Source organism: Macrobrachium nipponense, chromosome 19 (assembly GCF_015104395.2).
Source record: "Macrobrachium nipponense isolate FS-2020 chromosome 19, ASM1510439v2, whole genome shotgun sequence".
Taxonomy (NCBI): domain Eukaryota; kingdom Metazoa; phylum Arthropoda; class Malacostraca; order Decapoda; family Palaemonidae; genus Macrobrachium; species Macrobrachium nipponense.
Genome location: NC_061088.1, coordinates 67,426,140 through 67,444,680, shown reverse-complemented (window position 1 = coordinate 67,444,680; position 18,541 = coordinate 67,426,140). Strand labels below are relative to the sequence as shown.

At 44.0% G+C, this 18,541-nt stretch overlaps 1 long non-coding RNA gene across 1 annotated transcript in view; it reads right to left on the bottom strand.

Annotated features, from left to right (window-relative positions):
• Window positions 1-1,040, bottom strand: part of LOC135218101 (uncharacterized) — a 175,933-nt gene extending 174,893 nt beyond the window's left edge. Inside the window, exon 1 of the long non-coding RNA XR_010315267.1 lies at window positions 746-1,040. This is a non-coding gene — a long non-coding RNA (uncharacterized LOC135218101). The remainder of the gene's footprint in view (window positions 1-745) is intronic.
• Between the last annotated feature and the right edge of the window lie 17,501 nt (window positions 1,041-18,541).

Genomic DNA, 18,541 nt, shown 5'->3' with positions numbered 1-18,541 from the left:
TTACAGGGGACGAAATTTTACTCCTAACCTTTAGTTATCGAGGTAATATCCTAACCAAGAGAATCTTGCCACATCCCCCCCACCCGACGTATATTACACTGTTCACACAGACCACTAAAATCACCCAAAAGGCCGCTTTTCATCAGAAACAAATGCAATTCACTTTCGTCACAAAATATTAACTAAATAAAAACTAGTGACCGGATTTGCAGTGGCAAATTGAACGTGAGAAGAATGGGTAGACACCATGTTGACCGTTTGAATTATGCTAGAATGAGGGTCGGGTTGCATGCGGTCGCGTTGGGTCGTGCGGGTGTCACGTGGTCGGGTCGAGGTCAAACTACTTACCTATTGGGAGGGATTTGCTGCACAGTTGCCACGGTGAACTGTAAAACTACCCCAAGGAACGTTCCCCCAAATACGACAGCCACGAGGGATTGGGGAGTCAAATGTATTTCACCTTCCTAGTACTACTAGCCCCTGGGGAATAATTTCAGTCGACCCCTCAAAAATAACGGTAAATTCTTAATATGCAACCCCACTATTATGGGAAACTGTAATTTCCAAATAAATACGCAGAGTTTGGTACTACTGTACCCCGATTCACTGGCTGCTTAAGCTAGGGTATCACGGTAGGCCTAGCTCTCCTTCGATCTGAAGAGGGTTATAAGCGGCTAGGTGCTTATCCAACTCTTTCCCAGGACTTAAAAACATCACAATACAGCTAAAAAGTCTACCGACTTACCCTCACTGGTCTAAGGTGAACTCCTGGTCCTGAAAAGGCTACTGGAAACTGTCATGGCTGGTAGGCTACGAATATGGCGTACCTAAGCTTGTACCACTGTAAGCCTACACTATTCCGGCTTTGTAAGGAATACCAGTATTCAGTTCATTACAAAAACAGAACAACGATTTAGCCACTCTTGAATACGTGATAAATGCTTAGCAATTAAGGTGACAATTTTCACAGTATCGTGGGATAATTCACTGACACCAAGGGAGGGTAAACGGACAGTTCCACACTCTACAGTAAAGGGGACGGTGACGGGACACCGACACGGTCTTGCCAGTTGCCAAGGATAGCGAAACTAGCTCCGCACCGGGAGGTGTAGTGTTAATTGCCAAGCAATGTTATTTTGCTACACTAACTAGACGAAATAGTCACCCTGGTTATGTCATATTAACCGCATCTTTACCATTATATGAGTTGGCCTTACTAATTAAACCTTTTTGGAGTTAGATTTTCCCCTTTCGAAATTCAGTTGCTTCATATCTTTTGAAACATTACGTAACTACAATGATGGTAAAATTTAGAGCCGAACGAGGTACACGGACAGTGTTCAGTCTTAAAGCTGATTTTATTACATTCGATATATATATAATATATATATATATATATATATATATATATATATATATATATATATATATATATATATATATATATATATATATATATAATTTCTGTTTTATAGTTATGATTGTTATACATGATTTGATGCGTAAATTAGGCTACAAAGTGAACACGGGCAAGTAAATTTATTCATAAAGTTTTCAGCAAAAAGTGGGAAGTTACAAAAGAAACTGCACTGAAATGTATTTCTTTACTAAAAACGGTTGCTTTTCATTCATTTCTTTGCGTTCACCACTGAGTAAGTTGACAAACTCCATAAATCCTTCGATATTCATAAGTAGTTTTTCTTTCTTTTTCTTTTTAAAGCCACATTTGTCACTTTAGGTAATATGCTGTATGTTAAATAAAAACGTTTGCTGAAGTAATAATGATAATAAACAACCTAACATATAACATAGGCCTAGGCTGAAAATCAATGTCATAAGCATTGTAAACTGACAAAAACGATATGAAACACGTAGGTCTATATGCCACCTTTTATGATCCAGATATTTTGAAATGAGATATTTCCCCAAGAGACTGGACAGCATATTATGCATGTTTTATGGCATACATGTGGCAATCCTAAGCCAAACGAATGCCCTATTCAGGGCTATGAGTTTAAAAAAATTGGAAAAGAGCACATCATAATTGGTCCTTTTTTTATCGATAAGCTACATTAATATAAAGAAATTCCACGATTATAATGCACCACTTCCTAGCATACTGATATCGAAACTTATTTGGTTATAATCAGTTGAATCACTTCAACTAATGCAATTATCTAATACATATTTGCAGTTGCTTTCTAAAAAAAATAAAATAAAATAAAAACTCATTAAACATGACTAAGTTTACAATAATGTAAGTCAGTCTTCACCCTAAGATTAATTCACAAATTCACCAAATTCTACTAACCAATATATATAATTACAAAGGCAAATTGAAGATTGCTGGAACTAAAGAATGAATGCATTGTAACACATCACGTTCGGGTTACGTCATCTGCTGTTGTCAAAATCGGTTTTAATTGACAATCATATGATCGTACCTGATATTAGTGAAAATGGTTCATTTTAAAAAATATTATATAATTTAGATATTTTTTTATTAATGGAAAACATTTTAAAAGCATAAATATATATGCGGACCTACAGGAGTGTAGACCTCAGCCCTGCATTCAATGACCCCCTGAATCTTCTCTGCACTTTTTGGTTGTTTCTCCGCGCTTTGGCAACACAGGGACTCCCACCCGCCACTGAGATCTCTGAGGCTTCTTAAAATCGCAGCCGAAATGTAAAGTGTCCATAAACGTTACAAGTATGGGCATTTTTTACTTTATACAAATCTAACAAAATTTTTCCATGCTGATAAACGAAATATAGTTTGTTAAGGACTAACATTTTCATGTGCGTTTGTCATGTTTTACTAACCACACACTGAATTTTGCAAGTTGTAGGAAAATACAGGACGTACTTCAACATAACGGCTTTGAGGGTAAGCACTAAGCAAAGCATTCAAGAGTGGACAGTTCAACTGTTCTCCAGTCTGTCAGACAAATACTTCTTCATTGTCGTCCTTCTCGAGAATACATATTTTTCACGAATATATATAGTATATATATATATATATATATATATATATATATATATATATATATATATATATATATATATATATGCTACGTTTATAGATCTCTTCGTCTAATTAATTAATTAGTTTGATTTGGAAAAACGGCAGCCATTTCCTCCAAATATCAGCTGATTTTTAGTAAACGCGGGAAACCAAAACTCGCCAGCCACAGATAGGGGGTTCCTAAGTTGGGGGAAAATAGACTCTTGTCAGCTTTAGGGACGTATCTAAAAGGGAAGGATGTAGGCAGACTGGTACTTCTTAGGCCTATATCTTAAGCTCTTTTTCCCGTGAACCCTCTGCTGGCTGTATGTTCTGTTTCCAGGATTTGCCCTGCTCGTGGGGGGTTAAGCTGACCCCAACACCCAGGCAAAACACCTGCGATCTGCCCCAGTTGGCTCGAGACGTGACCTCGGACGGATGTCCGACCACCTGCCTTCCATTTAGGCCTATCCATGGCGTTAGTGGCGCGCCAAGGGACCCAGACCTAAGACAAAGCCGGGCGCCACATTTTCTACAAAGGTCCACACTGAACATAGCATCCAGGTACGTCTTGTGAAACAGCATATTGCCAGTCCCTTACATCCTATTAGATATTTGATCCCCATTTTCCCAATTCAAACTTCCATTCCAAAAAGAATTCATCCCTTTGTTTCCTCTCACTGCCTCATGGCCGCATGCTTCCCCTTGTTTGATCGTCCCAGACAAATGAAGTCATTGCATACCTCAGTGAAACATTAGAGTTCCTTTGCCCCAGTGTTAGAGAACTAATTAATACTAATTTGGGCAAGAAATCCTTTTTTCTTTTATCTTGTCTAATCTGGATTCTTTTCCAGATTCCCTGAGTCACGTGCCAAGTCTATCTGCCCGCAAGTGTTGCATTACCGCAAAATTATGAAACCAGCTTTTATGAATCACATTTTAGCCAGCTATCCATTTGTGAGAGATATATGGGTCCCAACGTGGGGACACGCTGCATTTACTTTTCTCCAGGCCAGTAAGGGCCTCTTGTAAATAAATAGCTGTAAAGTTACTAGCTGAGTTTCTGGCGACCTTTCCTCTAGAGTAAATTATCACTATAAATCCTTTTTTACGGTAAGTTCAAGTAAATTATGGTTCTTTCCTTCAACTTTTCCTGTTTACGTATCGGAGCCTCTCTCAAGGCCGGGCTCATACGTAAAAATATATATATAATTTGTTAATCTTGGGTCAAAATTTGAAGTGGCATACAAGAATGGCATCTTTCCAATAATTTTTTTCTAGTAGATTTCAAGTAACTTGTTTTTCACTTCATTTCAGAGAAAGGAAAACCACTTTACCTGAAAACCACCGTATCTTGGAATGCCGTAAGTAGAATTTTTAGTAAATAATGTCAGTTTGCATCACAATTCCATTCTTGTTGATCCCACATAATAGCTCAAATGCTGTTTTGACGAAATGTGAATAGATAGCATTACTGAACTGGAAAAATCGACCTGTGTAATACTTTTTGATGACTGTGCCTCTCTAGGTCTTGAAAGTTCAGAAATTTAAGAATTTACCATAACTGCTAACAGCGTTCAGTGGAGATTTAATATCATCAACTTCTGAAGCAAAGTGGTGTTTAATCAAGCTCTGTGTTGTCATTTTATAATTTCAAAAGGTATTCCAACTTTTTCTTGCCCTGAACTACTACATGTGAAGAGGACAGACTAGTTCTTCTATAGTAAACTTTTTATGTCTACAACAAACACATACTTGGGTATTTAGGTATACAATAATCCTGTAAGGACAACGCTTTTTCCATATTTTTATTGTGTCTCATCATCAAGCCGTGTTGTTCCTTTAACCATTCTACTGAGCGTTCCGCTGCCTTTCCGCCGATGTATAACTCATGTAATTTCATTATTTGCATGTCTTATTATCTTTAAATGTAAGTCTGTAAGAAAACACAAATCTACTGTCTCAGAGTCATTTCTGCTCTCGGTGCGAGTCGGTACTATTTATCCATCCGCATCGGTCCATGTCAACCCAGTTCGTCTAGTTACCTGTCTCTCTCTCTCCTGCCCTCACAACTGGTGACCTCCTGGATTGAACGGCAACTCAGCAGTTTAGGCCCAGTCTTTAACGGACTCATTACGGCTGCTCACCTTCAGAAAGCATCTAACGGACTCACAATGGCCCCATAGTTTAGGCCTCTGAAAGCTCCTTTACGCAAACAAACCAACGCCTTTAGCAGACTCAATACGGCACACCTTCCTCAGGTGTGTTTGGGCGTTTTCGTCCATTTCTGTGAGCGAGACAAGCCACAAGGATGGGTAGCTGGGTGCTGGTCAGTCAACACAAAATCAGGCGGCGGTCCAGAAACATCCATTCGACATCGCGGCCTCCTTTGCCTCAATTGGGGGATGCCAGATATCTTCTCGACTTGCCGAACCTGCGGGCCTCCTCGGTTCTTCCCCCGGTGCCATTGCTGCACTGCACCTGTGAGTCCCCAGGCAACCTCCAAATGCTGCTGCTGCACCCAGGGTCCTGCTTTATCCACCCGACGTCGTTAAGACACATGTGGGCCTGCTTGGCCACCCCAACGTCGCTGCATGTAGGCCTCCTCAACCCCTCCACCGTTGTCGTCGCTCCTAGGGCTCGCTCGGCCTGCCCGGCTTCGCTGCCACACCTGTGGACCTGGTCTCTTCCAACGCCATCGCCTGTAGTCCTCCTCAGCCCACAACACTGCTACCACACATTGGCCTTCTCTGCCTGCCGATGCCGCTACCTTTGGGCTTCCTTGACCTGCCAATGCCGCTGCCTCACCTGTGGTTCCGTTCTGCCCGCAGTCTTGGTCACCCTCAGTCGACATTAGAATCCCCCAGGCAGGGGAGGAGCATCCTGTCAGCCAGCAACGCCAAAGGACTCTACATTCGATAACAACCCACAACAAGTGTCCTAAGGACACGGGGTCGCCTCTTGCCTCCAAGATATTTTTCATACAATCAATATTCCATAATCATTGTCTTGGGGGTGTTGGGGGGGGGGGGGAGTATTTGTAAGGACAATGCTTTTTCTATATTTTTATTGTATCTCATCATCAAGCTGCATTGTTCCTTTTACCATTCTATAGAGCATTCCACGGGGTTTCCGCCAATGTATAGCTTATGTAATTTCATTATTTGTATGTCTTATTATCTTTAAATGTATGTCTGTAAGAAAACACAAATCTACTATCTCAGAGTCATTTCTGCTCTCGGTGCGAGTCAGTACTACTTATCTGTCTGCACTTATGTCAACCCAGTTCGTCTGTAATAAATCATCAGTACCCATCTACCCGTCTTACTCTCTGGTCCTCACAATCCCTTGATTATCCTTCTCTCCATTACCTGGAACTTAACATTATCAGACACACCCAGACTAGGGACCAATGCCCAAAGATATGTGATATGTAATACATTTTGAAAAAACTGAGAAACCATTCTCTGATGGTTAGCAACAGGGGTACAGTGCTGCCGGACTTTGCCGGAATGACACTCCAGCACTATTGCAATCGAATGGTGCGATGTAAGAAAAGAGGATGAGAGGATGGATGCTTGTGGGAATCTGTTGGTGATGGCAAGAAAATTACCATACAAGCAACAAAAAAATTGTCTCTATTAATTATCAACAGTTTCTTACTAATGTTGTGAACAATTTGCAGCATCGTGTTAATGTCAGTGGATGCTATTTTTACAGCAATTGACAAGTCCAAGAGAAGTATCTAGAAGTACTCAGGAAAGTTTACATGTGTTGTGTGGATCTTGAAAAAGCATATGACAGGGTACCAAGAAGAGTCGGCTATTGGTGTTTAAGAAAGAGAGGAGTACCAGAGAAGTTGGTAAGGTTAGTGAAGATGATGTATGAAGGGGCAATAACCACTGTACAGACACAATATGGGGCGACTGAGTCATTCCCTGTGGAGGCTGGCTTCCATCAGGGATAAGCTTTGAGTTCATTCTATAGACACTGACATCAGTCATCAGAATTAAGGAAAAACAAATAACTGTTGGAACTGATGCTTGCTGATGATTTAGTCATCATAGCAGACACAGAAGAACTGCAAGAAAGGTTTTTAGCATGGGAAGGAATCCTAGAAAGGAAAGGATTGAAAGTGAACATTGGTGTGACAGAGCTAAAGATTAGTAGTAGAGAAAGACATGAAGAAGTAAGCATTCGAGTGGAAGATGGTACCTACAGTGCTAATGCAGAACAATCAAATCAACAATAACAGAGGAGGGGGTACTGAGAAGGCTGTGAGACAGAGAGGAAAAGAAACATGGCAAAAATGAAGAGAAGTAACTGGAGTTGTTTTAGACAAGAAAAATGCCATTAAAACTGAATGAAGATTTATAAGACAGTTATGCAGGCCTATAGTACTGTTATATGGGCCAGAAAATTGGGCACTTAAGAGGAAAAAGGAGGAACTGTTGGAAAGAACCGAGATGAGGATGGTGAGATGGATCGCTAGAATATCACTACTGGAAAGGAGGGAGAATCAAAATATAAGAGGAAAGTGTGGTTATGTAATGTAAAGGAGAAGGTTGGAGAAGCCCATCTGAGATACTATGGCCTTGTAATAAGAAGACAGGATGTGTAACCAACCAAGAGAGCAAAGAACATGCCAGTGATGGGGTGGAGGAGAGTTGGGGGGGGGGGGGGGGGCGACAGCAGATGTGGTGAGGTGGGACTCAGGGAAGAAGATGCAAGGAATCGAAATTGATGGAAAAAGTTGACTCGAGCAGCTGACTCTGTTTTACAGGAGGATTAATAAGGTCGAAAGAAGAAGATTAATGTTCAGTTATAACTGCCCGGGATTCAACACACGACGCTCTGGCTGTAACTGGCGAGCTGACATCATAAAAAACTCATAAAACGTCAAGTGAATGAGTGGTTGAAAAAAACTAATTAAATACTCTCATGTGAATTTGTTAAGAATTTAAATTCAGCCCCAAGGACTTTCATAATGTTTACTGAATATTTTATGAATGAAGGAAGAGCTCTACGGAAAGATATATAAGTTCGTAATTGTTTGCTTTCATTTCAAAGTTAGCACATATAGGCCTATTATTTGTTCTGTTTCATTAAAAACAGTTAATACTGATTTGTTTTCATTTTACGATTGAGTGTATGACGTGTTACAATGAATGAAAAATCCTTACCTTAGTTTACTACTGCCTTCATTTGTGTCGCAAAGTTTCTTCGATGACTATTAGGGATGGGTTCGGGCGCGATGTTAGGGGGCAACAGATTTACCAAAATGGAAAGTCCCCAACCCGCGCACAAGGACGAAATAACTATGGTGACAATTTTACAAATTTTTATTAGAAAAATAAACCTACTCTCATTGCTACACAACTATTTACATATTTACAATGATTAAGCTTCTCAGGCCACACTCAATAGTATCAAAAGGGAAAAACGTGCCCACATGGTCACACATGAAAATGATATTGTTAGTATACAATAAAGTTTTGTACATACTTACCCGGCAGATCGAATATACTTAGCTATAGTCTCCGACGTCCCGACAGAATTCAAAACTCGCGGCACACGCGACAGGTAGGTCAGGTGACCAGCCCACTCCCGCCGCTGGGTGGCGGGAATAGGAACCATTCCCGTTTTCTAACCAGAATTTTTCTCTTCCACCTGTCTCCTGAGGGGAGGCTGGGTGGGCCATTAATCGTATATATCTGCCGGGTAGTATGTACAAAACTTTATTGTATACTAACAATATCATTTTTGTACATGCAACTTCCCGCCCCCCGGCAGATATTACTTTTCCCCGCGATATTATACTTTTCCCCGGCAGATATATACTTTTCCCCGGCAGATATATACTTAGCTGATTGACACCCTTGGTGGAGGGCAAGAGACAGTTACATACTAAATATTAATGAATATAAAAATGGGGAAACAACATACGTTGTAGGTATATTAAAAACAACCTTGGTTCCTACCTGATATGGAAGAGGACTTCATTGATACTGTCTATGAGTCTGCTTGCCATGAGAGTTTCAGAGAGGATGAGACCTGTGACTGATAACCCTTTCGGATCATGCCAATGGGGGCTTACCCGCTTACATGGCAGAGCCTTTTCTTGGATCGTACCAATGGGGGCTGACCCACTTACATGGCAGAACCTTGACCTGTATCATACCAACGGGGGCTAACCCTCTTACATGATAGAGCTTTAGGTAACTAAGACACTACAAGGAGCATAATGACCAATCCCGACCACCTGACCACACTAAAATGTTAGAAACTACGATTTGAAAGGGGTCAATTCCTGCACCCTCTTTCAATCGACCAAATAAACGCACCAAAAACCATTAAAAAACCTTAACCTAATAAAACTAAAAAGGATTGGGTTCAGCTCCCTGTCCCAGCAACGAATCCGCAGATACGTAAGCTCCTAGAGTAAAGCATTTATCGTACGTCACTTGAATGTCTCTCAAGTAATGGGATGCAAAGACTGAATTGCATCTCCAAAAAGTTGACTCCACTAGAGTCTGTATCGACAAGTTCTTGTGGAATGCTAAAGAGGTAGCGACTGCTCTTACCTCGTGAGCTTTAACTCTAAGGAGGTCCAGTTGTTCTTCTTTACACGCTAAATGGGCTTCCTTGATTACATCTTTGATGAAGAACGCCTGAGCATTTTTTGAGATCTGTCTTCTGGGATCTCTAACTGAGCACAATAAACTATCCTTACTCCCCTTTAGTTCGTTCTTCCTCTCTAAGTAGAACTTAAGGCTTCTAACCGGGCAAAGAGCCCTTTCTTGTTCTGTACCCACTAGAGACGAAAGTCCTTTTACCTCGAAGGTTCTAGGCCAAGGCTTCGAAGGGTTTTCATTCTTCGCCAGAAACATCGGTTTGAAGGAACAAAACGCCGAGTCGTTCCTGAAGCCAACATTATGCTCTAAGGCTTGTAGTTCGCTTACTCTTTTTGCTGAGGCTAGCGCGACCAGGAATAACGACTTCCTTGTTAGATCTCTGAACGTAGCCTTACGGGGAGGTTCGAATTTGGGGGTCATCAAGTACTTTAGGACCACATCCAGGTTCCAACTAGGTGCTCTAATACTTCTAGTCTTCGACGTCTCGAAAGATCTAATCAGATCATGTAAATCTTTGTCTTCTGCAATGTTAAGGCCTCTATGCCTGAAGACTGACGAAAGCATACTTTTATAGCCCTTAATTGTAGAGACTGCTAGACTACATTTTTCCTTCAAGTAAAGGAGGAAATCAGCTATATCTGTCACAGAGGTACTGGAAGAGGATATCTTCTGAGCTCTACACCATCTGCGAAACACATCCCACTTCGACTGGTAGACTCGAATAGTAGATGGCCTCCTTGCTCTTGCGATAGCTTTCGCAACTTCTCGAGAAAAACCTCTCGTTCTGACAAGTCCTTCGATAGTCTGAAGGCAGTTAGAGCGAGAGCGGGCAGGTTTTTGTGATACCTGTCGAAGTGGGGTTGTCTGAGAAGATCGCTCCTGTTTGGGAGAGATCTCGGAAAGTCTACTATCCATCCCAGTACCTCTGTGAACCAGTTTTGCGCTGGCCAGAACGGGGCTAAGAGGGTCAGTTTGGTTCCCTCTGCTGCTGCAAACTTCCTTACTACTTCCGATACGATCTTGAACGGTGGAAAAGCATACCCGTCTATTCCGGACCAATCGAGGAGAAGGCCGTCCACAGAAATCGCCCTTGGATCGGAGATCGGGGAGCAGTAATTTTCCAGCCTGTTGTTCCAATGGGTGGCAAAAAGATCTATATTTGGTCTCCCCCAGAGGTTCCATAGTCTGTTGCATACCTCCTGATGCAACGTCCATTCTGTAGACAGTACTTGGTCTCTCCTGCTCAGAAGGTCGGCTCTTACATTTTTCTCCCCTTGAATGAATCTCGTCAGGAGAGTGATTCTTCTCTCTTCTGCCCAAAGCAGTAGTTCTCTTGCCTTTTCGTAAAGGGAGAACGAGTGCGTCCCTCCTTGCTTCCTGATGTAAGCTAAGGCTGTTGTGTTGTCCGAATTGATCTGTAGGACTGAACCTGAGATCTGAGCCTCGAAGTGTATGAGAGACAGGTGAATCGCTGTCAATTCCTTCAAATTGATGTGTCAGGACACCTGTTCTTCCCTCCAGGTGCCTGACACTTCTCTCGTCCCTAGAGTGGCTCCCCACCCCGCATCTGAGGCGTCGGAATATAACACTAGCCGAGGGTTCGGAACGTGAAGGGATACTCCTTCGTTGAGCCTGCACGGATTCATCCACCAAAGAAGGTCCTCCTTTATTTCCTTCGTAATCTGGAAGGAATCGGACAGATTTTGAGATCTCTGATCCCAATGTTCTCTTAGGTAGAACTGTAAAGGCCTTAGGTGAAGCCTTCCTAGAGAAATGAACTGTTCCAACGAGGAAAGGGTCCCCAGAAGACTCATCCATTCCCTCGCGGAACATTGTTCTTTCTCTAGGAAGGTTGCTACTTTTTCCAAACAGAGGTTCTGTCTTTCCTGTGATGGAAATACATGAAAACCCCGAGAATCCATCCGAATCCCCAGATAAACAATGTTCTGCTGGGGAATCATCTGGGATTTCTCGAGGTTTACTAACAGTCCCAAGGACTGTGTTAACTTCAGTGTCAGATTTAAGTCCTCCAGACATCTGACTCGCGACTGTGCTCGTATCAGCCAAGTCGTCTAAATACAAGGATATTCGAATCCCTTCGAGATGAAGCCAGTGAGCCACATTTTTCATCAGTCCTGTGAATACTTGAGGGGCTGTTGAGAGTCCGAAGCATAGGGCCCGAAATTGAAATACTCTTCCTTGAGCCATAAACCTGAGGTATTTCCTGGAAGACGGGTGTATTGGCACATGGAAATACGCATCCTGCAGGTCCAGGGATACCATCCAGTCCCCTGGACGAAGGGCTGCTAAAACCGAGGATGTCGTCTCCATTGTGAACTTCCTCTTTGCTACGAACACGTTCAGGGCGCTCACGTCCAGAACTGGCCTCCAACCTCCTGAACTTTTCGGAACCAAGAACAGGCGATTGTAAAACCCCTGAGAAGAGAGATCTTTTACTTCCTCTATGGCTTCCTTGTAAAGCATCTGCTCCACGAGATGTAGAAGGGCTTGTTTCTTGACAGAGTCCTTGTAGTTTGCTGTCAACTCCCTTGGAGTTGTAGTCAAGGGAGGTTTTTCCCTGAAGGGGATTAAATATCCTTTCTTTAGGATGGATAGGGACTAGGCATCGGCACCTTTCTGTGCCCAAGTCTCGTAAAAGTTTAGAAGCCTGGCACCCACTTTTGTCTGGAGGACCGCAGTCTCATTGGGTCTTGACGAACGGCCTTCGAGAAGACCTTCCTCTCTTCTCCGATCATCTACTTCTGAGAGAGGATCTAGGGGCAGACCTTCCCCGAAAGGGCTGCTGGAAGGGAACTTTCTCCTTCTTCGATACCTGAACAGCAGGTTTTAGTCTTTTAGCTGACTGGGCCAACAGGTCCTGTGTGGCCTTTTCTGATAAGGTCCTCGAAATATCCCTCACTATTTCCTGAGGAAAGAGGTGACTAGAGAGGGGCGCGTATAACAGGGAGGATCTCTGCAGAGGCGAAACAGATTTCGTTAAGAAGGAGCTAAACACTGCCCTCTTCTTCAGAATACAGGATCCAAAAAGGGATGCCACTTCATTGGAGCCATCCATAACCGCCTTGTCTAGGCAAGTTAATACGCTGCCCAACTCCTCCATGCTAACGAAGTCTGGGTCTTGAGACTTCTTGGCTAAAGCTCCCAAAGCCCAGTCCATGAAATTAAAGACTTCGAGAGTCTTGAACAGGCCCTTGATGAGATGATCAACCTCACACATCCCCCAAGAGGCTTTTGCAGAATGCAGAGAGCGTCGTCTTGATGAATCTACCAGAGCAGAAAAGTCCGCATCTGAGGACGAAGGGAGTCCCAGGCCCATTGGCTCCTTGGTGTCATGCCACATACCTGGTTTTCCCGTTAGCTTGGAAGGAGGACAAGCGCATACCGTCTTCCCCTCTTCCTTCCTCGATCTGAGCCAGCTCTCGAGGCTCTTCAGAGACTTTCTCATAGAAAGAGTAGGGGTCATCCTGACAAAGGAGGAGGACTTTGACAGTTTCGTGCTGGATAATAAAGATCCCAGAGAAGGGGGATCCGACGGGCGTAGCGAGTCTCCAAACACTTGCAACAAAAGAGAAGCAAGTCTCTTATAGTCCGAAACTCCTGCATCTTTGGGGATTTCTTCTTCCGAAACTTCTTCCAAAAGAGCTGCAGGCGAAGAGGGCTTTCCCTTTTCCGGAGTCCGATCCGGAGAAAGAAGCCTTCTTCTCTCGCGAATCCTATCTGCAGGAGAATCAATGTCCACTTGTTGGAAATTATCCGAAAACTTGGTCCTATCCTCCTTCCTGCAAGAGTCCTGGAGTTTCCCTATACTCGGGCTTCTGATCTGCTCCTTGCGCCTGCTAGGAGAGGTGCTTGCGTCCTGAATAAGACGCCTGTGAGGCGAAGAGCGCCTGCGAGGAGAAAGGAGAACATCCTGTTCCTGGCGCCAAGAAGGAGAGGTGCTTGCGTCCTGTTGAGGACGCTTGGAAGGCGAAATGCGCCTGTGAGGAGAAAGGAGAACCCTTTGTTCCCGTCGTCCAGTAGAAGAGGCGCTTGCGTCCTGGTAACTGCGTCTAGCAGGAGAAAAGCTCCTTTTATCTTTGCGTCCAGTCGGAGAGGCGCTTGATTCTCTCCTAGACCTCCTGGGAGGCGAAGAGCACTTGTCAAAATCATGGTGCCTACTCGGCGAGACTCTTGCGTCCTTAGAAGGATATCTATAAGATCCTACGGGACTCCTGATTTCTGGGCACTTGCCGGAGGGAGAGGGTTGTTCCTTCGAGAATCGTCTAGATGAACGAACGCTCCTTCCTTCTTGCGGAGCTCTGAAAAGAGAGGGGCTCTCTTCTCTCCCAGAGTCTTAGCCGAACGAATTCTCTCACGAGAAATCCGCGAAAAATCAGGTGGAAGGAGGCTCTCAGGCTCCTGGTACTTGTCATGAGAGGCGCAATTGCCTCTAGAAAAACTCCTGGGAGAACTCTTGCTCGCAGGGAGTTTCCGGTCAGCGAGCTTAGAAGGAGAGGACATACGAGTCCTGTCATAACTAACTGAAGAAGGTTTCGCTGGGGACGAAAACCTTTGGGCGAGGAGCGTCTGCTGGCGCCAGGGCGCCTACTCTCTGAGGCTCTCCTAACAGAACTCTTGATGGGAAGAGAAACGTCTTTCTTCCTAGAAGAGCCTTCTGAAAGAACTCCAACTAAGGCGGACAACTGCTGCTGGAGTCCTACCAAAACTTCCTTTGTCTCATGAGCAAAACCTTCCGGAGAAGAGTCAGGAGATCTCGTAGCTCTCTTCTTACGAGCAGGAGAATACTCCGGAAAAGGTTCAGGACTGGAATGCAAAGATTCGCTTGCTGTCGTTTTCCAGGTTCTCTTAAGAGAGGTAGAACTCCATCCTCTTCTTGGGGACGAAGAGTCCAAGTCAGAAAAGCACTTCCTGAGGACGCTTTTGTCAATAGCTGTCCTTGGCAGCCTGGGAAGCGGCTACAGGATCTGCCGAAGGGACGCCTGACCGTTGGGAATACTCTACATCCCCCTTGCGGCTTTCGACATTCCTCCTCCCTTGGTCATGGGAGTCTGAAAGAGGTCTAGGCCTAGGAGCAATGCGGAGTCGGTCAGACGCCCCCTCCACTTCACTGGGGACACTGCACAAATCACTGCACACGTCACTGCGCTTACCTCTCTCCTTCATCGCTTGCAGTTGCGATTTTAAGTTGATAATTGAGGCTCTCAATTCAGCCATTTCCGTAGACGCATCCACAGGTTCGCTGCTGGGGGAAGGGGCTGAAACCAAACTATGAGCAGGTGAATTAACAGAAGAGTTAGGAGCTACTTCCTGCTCAATAGAGCAGAATCTACTTGAGCTTCTGATGGAAGCCCTCCTAACTCTATCTTTCTCAAGTTTCCTTACATAAGAAGCCAAGGTCTTCCATTCCACTTCCGTTAAACTCTCACATTCCAGACAGGTATTAGTTGCAGAACAATCATTCCCCCTACATTTTTTACAGATCGTGTGAGGATCCACCGTAGCTTTCGGTAGCCTCACCTTACATTCCTCTTTCGTACACACTCTAAATACAGGTACCACGTCAGACATTTTAAAGAGAATCCAAAAAACGGTCCACGATAAGCGTATGCCAAAGCCAAAGATCAATATACATCACCAAAGGTCAAACAGATAATCCTCGGCCAACAAGAAAAGAATTCCAAAGCAGGAGGTACCAACAACGGTGTTGTTGTTACCGGCGACAGAAAAATTCTGGTTAGAAAACGGGAATGGCTCCTATTCCCGCCACCCAGCGGCAGGAGTGGGCTGGTCACCTGACCTACCTGTCACGTGTGCCGCGAGTTTTGAATTCTGTCGGGACGTCGGAGACTATAGCTAAGTATATATCTGCCGGGGAAGTTGCATGTACAAAACTCAAAGTTAATCACTCAAAATCTGGGTCATCATAAGGAATAGCACAAAAATAAAATCTTCTTGGCACAGAGATTGTGAGGAAAGAAAGTAAGAGAGGTAACTGGGTACTGATGATTTATTACTACAGACGAACTGGGTTGACATAGACAGGTGCGGATGGATAAGTAGTACTGACTCACACCGAGAGCAGAAAGGACTCTGAGACAGTAGATTTGTGTTTTCTTACAGACATACATTTCAAGATAATAAGACATACAAATAATGAAATTACATGAGTTATACATTTGTGGAAAGGCCGCGGAATGCTCTATAGAATGGTTAAAGGAACAACGCAGCTTGATGATGAGATATAATAAAAATATAGAAAAAGCATTGTACTTACAAAGACTCTTCCACCCAAGACAATGATTATGGAATAATGATTGGATGAAAAATATCATGGAGGCAGGAGGCGACCCTGTATCCTTGTGACACTTGTTGGGCGTTATCGAATGTTGAGTCCTTAGGCGTTGCTGGCTGACAGGATGCTTCCCTTGGCGGTTGCCTGGGGGGGTTCTACTGTCGACTGAGGTCGACCAAGGCTGCGGAGGGAGCGGTGGTGGAGTGGGACGGGCCGTGGGGACCCCAAGGTGGGGCGGCAGTGTAGGTTGGGCTGAGGAAGTCCCCAGCGTGGCAGCGGTGTATGGTGGGCAGAGCAGAACCACAGGTAAGGCAGCGGTGTCACCAGGTTGAGGAAGCCCACGGCAGGCAGAGGAGGCCCATAGGAGCAGCAGTGGTGTTGGTGGGCCGAGGAGGACTACAGGCAATGGTGTCGGAAGGGTGATTAGGTCCACAGGTGTGGCAGCGACGTTGGGGCAAGCCGAGCGAGCCCCAGGAGCGACGGCAGCATCTGGGGGATTGAGGAGGCCCACAGGCAGCAACGTCGGGGGCGCCAAGCAGGCCCACATGTGTGGCAGCGATGTTGGGTAGGTAAAGCAGGACCCTGGGTGAAGCAGTGGCATTGGAGGTTTGCCTGGGGTGGGAATCGCAGGTGCGGCAATGGTGCTGGGGGAAGAACCAAGGAGGCCCGCAGGTTCGGCGGGTCAAGAAGGTATCTGGCGTCCCCTGGTTGAGGCAAAGGGGCTGCGATGTTGAATGGATGTTTCTGGACTGCCGCCTGATTCTGTGTTGGCTGACCAGCACCCAGCCGTCATCATGGCCTGTCTTGCTCACAGAAACGGACGAAAATGCCTAAAAACACACCAGAGGAAGGTGTGCCGTACTGAGTCTACTTAAGGCGTCAGTGTCATCCATGTAATGGAGCTTTCAGAGACCTAAACTGTGGCGCCGTGTTGAGTCCGCTAAAAGTTCTCTGAAGGTGAGCGGCCGTAATTAGTCCATTAAAGGCTGGGCCTAAACTGCTGAGTCACTGTCCAATCCGGGAGGTCACCAGTTGTGAGGACAGGAGAGTAAGACAGGTAACTGGGTACTGATGATTTATTACAGACGAACTGGGTTGACATAGACAAGAGCGGACGGATAAGTAGTACTGACTCGCACCAAGAGCAGAAATGACTCTGAGACAGTAGATTTGTGTTTTCTTACAGACATACATTTAAAGATAATAAGACATAAAAATAATGAAATTACATGAGTTATATATCAGCGGAAAGGCCATGGAACACTCTATAGATTGGTCAAATATAGAAAAATTGTTGTCCTTACAAGATCACTGATATATGAATTTCACTTTAAATAAAGGCCCTAACTAAGAAAAAGATTTATTCAATGATTACTCAGTTACAGTCGCATGGTGGAGACTGATATTCGGTTTGGCAGTCCTCAGACCTAACTTACTAACATGTCTTGCTAGGACTATGGTCTTTAGTGAAGAGAGAGAGATCGAGCACATGCTCCAGCTTTTATAGCCCGGCCAATTAGTGATTTTACAGTTCAATTTCAAATTTTCCACCATGCGACTAACTCAATGAACTAATAAACAAAAAACATAACAACTTCAGGGATACGGTTTTCGATGCAGAAAAATGAGTGAAATAATAAATTGACCCAAAACATTTTTTTTGGTGAAAATTAGAACCATCGCATTTCTGCCACCACTGGGTGAGAATGGAGGGAAAGCTAAGGTCTCGATGTGGAGTTTCTTTATCGCAGAAAAAAAACGGTGCACTAATTTTCTCTTTTTGTGACATGTGTTTTATTAATGTGTTGATTAGTCTAATAACTCTAATTTCATTTCAAAACGATTATAATTCCAGAAATCTGTTTTAAACCCTGGGAAAACCTTTTCTTGCTGCAGACGAGCTCAGGCTCCTAGGAATTAACTCCTTACCTAGCTGGGATTCCCTGACCTAGCCTGCTGTGCGCCGTCTTTAACCTTGGCGTCACACCGTCCCACCGGCTCTCAACTCTCAAGCAGCCGGGTTCCGTCCCAAATCTACGTACGCATGAATTGTGTCATACTAGAAAATATAAATGGAACATTGGCTGCGATCGAGACTGGCCGATTTCATTAGAAAAACAACGTGTGAGATGTAATTGGGGTATCCTTTGAGGTTCAGAAGCTTCAGAACCTTTCATGGATATTGTTGTTAAGTGACGTAAATCGGTGTTCTTGCGTAACTACGCAATACTACCGAAAATAGAATTGTCACCCCTTAAAAACAGTGCTCTGAAGTTTTCTTTGAACCTCTGAAGAAAATTTTATAAAATTTTGAAAGAATTTGACATAATAATAGATGTAACTCAAGATATTCAAGGGATTGAACAGCAGTGCATTTGTATTAGATATGTTAACAAGGGATTGGTTAGTGGAGGAGAAGCTCCTAGGCTTGTATCAACCACTGGTAATTCTTTGAGTAAAATGTTGTTTGATGTTCTCATCAGCTTGAATTTGCCATTATCCAGCTTATGTTCTCAAACTTATGATGGTGCCAGCAACATGAGAGGTCAGTTTAAAGGCTGTCAGGCAGAAGTCAAACGGTTACAG